This window comes from Fukomys damarensis, unplaced genomic scaffold (assembly GCF_012274545.1).
Source record: "Fukomys damarensis isolate Sample0158 unplaced genomic scaffold, DMR_v1.0_HiC HiC_scaffold_26, whole genome shotgun sequence".
Classification (NCBI taxonomy): Eukaryota; Metazoa; Chordata; class Mammalia; order Rodentia; family Bathyergidae; genus Fukomys; species Fukomys damarensis.
This window is the reverse complement of record NW_022900938.1, coordinates 8,482,840-8,488,716: the sequence shown is the minus strand read 5'-3', so window position 1 is coordinate 8,488,716 and position 5,877 is coordinate 8,482,840.

The following is a 5,877-nucleotide window of genomic DNA, read 5'->3' as shown; positions in this document are numbered from 1 at the left end:
TATATATATATCATCTTATATCTTATTGTATTATATTTTATGTAGGATATACAAAAGGATTTATTAAGGGATTTGACCTTACATAATCAGGGGAACTGGTTAAGTAATCACTGTTGTCTTCAGCTCTGGTCTTGGAGTTTGAAGTCCCAAGGCAGGCAGTTGTGAAGGCCAGCAAGGGAGAACAAGAACAAGCTGGAGCCCACAAGGATGAGATGATCCCCACAGGACAGACTAAAATGTACATCACTTCCTGTTGTCCATGACCTTGGTGGTGACTTTGGTGTGGGTGGCCTATAGAACTCAGGTCTTCGTTCACGGAACTGAGCTCCCGTACCTGGCTCAGGAGTCAGAGTGGGGTGATGTAGTGGCAAGTGAGAGCATTTCAATAATGGCAGCTTCCTCATACCGGTGAAAGCCAGTGACAACATGGTCAACACTGTTGAACTGCAGCATGGCTGTTTGCTTTGCTCCTGCTCTCCACAGCTCTCACCAAATCTCTCTGTAGCCCACTTTAACCAGAAACATGGAAGAAAAGAAAACTCAAGAAATTAAGCCCAGTCTAGCTAGATTGACACACCGCAAAGTTACCACGGTAAACAAAAAGAATATCATGTTGGATAGCACTGGAATCAAGGAGACAAGGTACTACTAGTCAAAATAACAAACTCTGCATAAAGCTAACTCAGGTGCTTTCTAACTAATGTAGCACACAGCCATTCTCCTTAGGGATCTTGGGGTCTCCCTGCACTTTTCCCACATATGAAGTACATTCTGATCACCCAGCCCTATCTCAGGGAGTTTTTTGCTGCCTACCTGTATGTTTCTCTGGAAAGCAGGGGAACATACATTCTTGCTACTGTTGTTCAAGTTGTAATGCTTTTGCTCTGAATTGTTTGACTTTCCTCTTCCAAGATAATTCCTTAGTCCATGTGTGCTGCTATAACAACATACTACGGATTGGGTAATTTATAAATAGAAGTTTATATTTTCACAGTTTGGAGACTGGGAAGACCATGATCGGGTGTTAGCAGATTCCACGTCTGGTTGGAGCCATTAATGGTGTCTTCTTATGGTGGCACCCTCACATGGCCAAAGGCAGACAGATGAAAAAGGGTTAAACTTAATCGCTGAAGTCCTTTCATAAGAGCACTGATCTCACCCATGAAGGCAGAGCTCTGTGATCTAATCTCCCCCTAAAGACCATACCACTTAATCCTATTGCAGTAGAGATTGTTTCATGGTGAATGCAAAGGGGAAATATGCATTCAAATTATAGCGGTTCTCTTAGACCCCCAATTCTCAAACGTTTTTATCTGCCTTTTGTATTAGTTTCCAGTTGGTATTATATCACCACAAACAAGGTTAAAACAACACAGCAACGTCTTGTAGTTCTTAGTTCAGTTGTCTGAAATGGGTGTTACCGGGCTAAAATCGGGGTGTTGGTAGGGGTACGTTTCCTCATTTCCTGCCTTGTTGCTCCATTCCACTTTTTTTTTAATCGGCTAAATTTATTAGTAGTACATTTTAGGTACACATAATGATCACATGCATCCTAGGGAATTTGTACCTGTGCGTGATATGGCTTGGCTACTTTTCCCATTCCCCTTCCCTTCCTTCAGCCCACCCTCATTTGCATTCTACCTTCGAAACTGGCCATGGCCACTCGAGTCTCTTCATGCTGTACAACCCTACTACTAACTTCCACATTCAAGGAACCCTTGTCCCAACCACATAATGCAGAATAATCCCTTTATTGGCAAGGTCAACTGATGAGCAACAAATTCTGCTATTTTATTTCCCTTTTGTCATATAACCCCAAACATTCATGGGTTCCGGGGATTAGGACATGGACATTTTTGGGAGGCCATTATTCTGCCTACCACCTCATTCCATTCTTTTGTGGCCAGGGTATTCGTGGGCTAGAAGTGACAAGTCACGTATGGGACCTTTTGTTTTTCACGTAGCCACAATTCTTACCTATAGGCAGAGAGTAAAGCCTAGATCTGAGAACTGAGGCAAACCCCAAAGGGGAGAAAGAAATTCCAGGGCAAAATCAGTTAATATTGATTTTTAAAATTTTTCATTTTTAATACTGATTTTAATTGATCAATATCAATTAATATTGAGAAATATTTTCCCACCCTTCCAGCAGCATTTTGTATTGAGGACCAGCTGTATGATCATTCTCATTTCTCCATACTCCCTTATTGGGCAACAGTCCTGGATCCAGTCACCCGGTGGAATGTCTAGGATCCTGTTGCCCCAACTGATACGTTTCTTGTTGTCAAATACGTTTTCCTGGGCACTTGCTTCTCAACCCAGGACAAAATCCTGCTCTTTTCGACTCAGCTTTGCCCCACTGCTGCTAACTTCAGAATTTACAGAAGCTGATCCCCTTCACAGAAACTTGAACAAGCGTCTGTGTTTTCCATCCTATCACAGTTCTGGTGTCCATCCAGGCAGATGGTCCATGATCACTCTGCTTTAGTCACCTCCTCCTTTATTCCTTTCAGATGCCTGTGGAGAGACATTTATTGCTCCGTATACTTGTTCAGATTCCCCACTCTTACTGCAACTAGATGGGGCCATATGACCTTCTAGACAAAGGAAACTGAGCTGCAGCGTTGTGTTTTACAATTATATTTTGTTTTGTTTTTGTTTTTTGAGACTGGATCTCACTACGTAGTTGAGACTGATCTGGAACTCACTATGCAGCCCAGGCTGGTCTTGAACTCACAGTGATCCTCCTGCCTCAGCCTCGAGTGATGGGATTACAGGCGTGCACCATCACGCCCGGCTCTTTTTCTGTTTTTTGAGACAGGGTCTCACTATGTAGTTGAGACTGATCTGGAACTCTCTACATAGCCCAGGCCTGGTCTCGAACTCACAGCGATCCTCCTGCTTCAGCCTCCGAATGCTGGGATTACAGGCGTGCGCCACCGTGCCCGGCTGTGTTTCACAATTATGGAATTTCCACAGAGCTCATATTTTTGTTTATAGACTGGTCATTTTGTCTCACTCACGCGACTGCATACTTCAGCGGCCCACTCAGCCCATTGCCCACTCTGTCTTCCTCTTACAATCTCCGTCATGTATTTAGTTTTCTGCTGCATAATCTATATCCATAGATATATCTACATCTCTGTCCATAGTTTTCTGTATTTCAGAATACTTATTCGGTGATGGGAGGGACACCCAAACAGACTGAAGTTACGGCAGGCAGGAAGCATAATGGGCAACAGGAATTCAGGCCAATGCATAAGCAAGTCTTATAAAATTAATTGCCCGCACATCCCTTATGTTCATTCACTTTTCCCTGTTCCCATTGTCATTACTGTGATTCAGGCCACCAACATAAATAACTGCACACTTCTCGCCAAACCTACCCTATTTTGGTTCCAATGTCTCCATTCCACATTTTTTTAAAAAATGAAAACTTTTATCTTAAAATTGTTCAGTAGCTGCCCACTTGCTCTGAAGAAAAACCTAAATTCTTAATTAATACGGTTTAGATCGAGAACGTCCCCCCAGAGCCTCCTGAGCTCGTAGGAGCTTCTGGACTGTGATTGAGTCGTGTGCCGTAGCTGACTTGCTGTTAGGAACTGGGATCTGCCTTGAAAAGCGGGCTCCCTCCCTGGCTGTTCTTTCTCTCTCAGCGTCCTGGCCACCACGACGCGAGCCGCTTCTCTCCGCCGTTCCCCTCCGCAGGCCATTTCCGCCTTCAGGCTGGCTAACTGTGAACTAAACTCTGAGCCAAAATACACCTTTCCTCCTTTACATGGTGAGTGGCGGATGTTGTGTCTTTGTGACACGGAAAGCGACTGAGACACTTAACTTCGACTATAGAACTCTTACTCTTTAACCTTTGCTCATGCCCTTTTTCCTCCTCCTTAGGCTTTGTAGTTTTGTAAATACGGAGAAATCATAGGTGCTCTACAAGTGATTTTTATGAGCATGTTTTTAAAATACTTTCTCAAACCGATCATGTTATAACATGAGCCGATGGGAAACACGCTCTAAAATCAGAATAACACATGACTAAAGCTTATTTGAGTGTCTGAGCCCCAAATCATGATAGGTTGTCCCCACAAGTCTCAGAACTATAGAGTGACCTCAAAGTTAGAATCCTGTCACCGAACAGCTCCCAGCATTGTTGCAACCAGATATCAGCCTTCAAACCTGAGATAGATTCTAGTAACCTCCCTGAAAGGAGAATCCAAATGTTATTCCCTGGGAAGAAAACTTGAACTGAGCTACTAAGATAAATCTGGAAGTCATAAAGGGTTATTCCAACTTTGAAATGGAGGCAAAGGGAATTCTGCCCATCCGCCTAGGTAGACACTAAGAAGGGTTCTTAGTATCCCAGGATCGTGAATGAGAAAATGTCATTTACAAGAAATCAAAACCCTAGGTCCGTGTCATGCACAAATTGGGAGTCTGAAATTGCTTTAACTATGTGGAAAAGAGTTGAAGCCGAGAAACCAGACTTCAAAGGGATCTAGTTCTTTCCCTGAACCTGAGACAGCAGAAAAGCACCCAGCAGACTATGTCCTCACAGAGAACTCTCTTCTCTCATAGTCAAAATGAAAAAGCAAGGCATAAAACACACAACTCTGTGTGTGCCAGCAAATGAAAGAAGTAAAAGTCAAGCCTTTGAAGAGTAGAATCACGTGAAACAGATGTTAACAGTATGTTTAAAATATTCGAGGGGATGAAGGAGGTATTGCATGCTATAAGGGAAGGAAAGAACAATGGAGTAAAAGTAAGGATTTGAAAAATAATCTTTTAGTAAATTTAGCAATATCCTCTCTCATCCCAAGGCTTTTGTAAATGTTCCGATCTCTACTTGACGCTCATGCCTTTCTTTTTCTCCTTCAATTTCCTACTTACTTTTTATAGTCTCACCTATAAAGGATCCTAAAGGAACCCTTCCTTTACTGGCATCTGAGAAGATGTTGGTTTCCTCCATTGTAAACATTTGTGGCTCCCTCTCCTCTCTTTTTAGCAACACCTAGTGGAGTTACAAGTTCTTGCTAAATGTGCGTCGTAGGTGCATGAGCATAATGGTATGTGCCATTCCTGCCTGGTTTTCTACCTTAGTCCCTGCTGCTCAGCTAAGGGGTCAGCATATGGGATTGGGACCTAGCATCATCTCAGCTTACCCTACTGCCTCAGGTAATTATTAGTAGTCTCTTCACTGTTTTTTACCCAATTTGAGTAATAAATTGTATAGGTACCCTAAATTATTGGGTGATTGATTTATCGAACTAAAATGCCTAACTCATTGTCTCCCTCTATTCTATTCTTTATATCTTTTTGAGGCGCCTAGTTTATTTTATTGCTTTTCTTTTCTTCTAATTTATACTCTCCTGACCTAATTTAATTTCTCACCTGAAGAAGCTTAGACTGAGCTTTTTCTTGCTATTCTTATTTTCCCCTGCCCTACAACCTTTCAAATCTCTGCATCTGAAATAATCTGATTTATTTGCTCCTTTTCCTGCATCGTTATATTTTGTGGGGTTTTTTTTCCCTGTAGCAGCAAAGTGAGTTGATTCCACTGCAGATTCATTGGCTCCGATCTCAGCTGGGCTACTGGGGATTCATAGCTGTGTCTCTAAACTCCTGGCAGACAACAAACATGACACAGACCATCACCACACTGTCTTGGAGGTTGTGCTTGTAAATTTGTTTGTCCTACTAAACAGAATTCCTTGAGGATAGAGATCTCCTCTTACTCATTTCTATTCCTCTAGCACACGGCAGATTTCCTAGCACACGGGGAGGGCTAGAAATACCTGCTTCATAAACAAGGGAACGAGGACTGGAATGAATGATAAGGCACGAAAGTAAGAAGCACAGGTAGGAACAAAAGAAGTT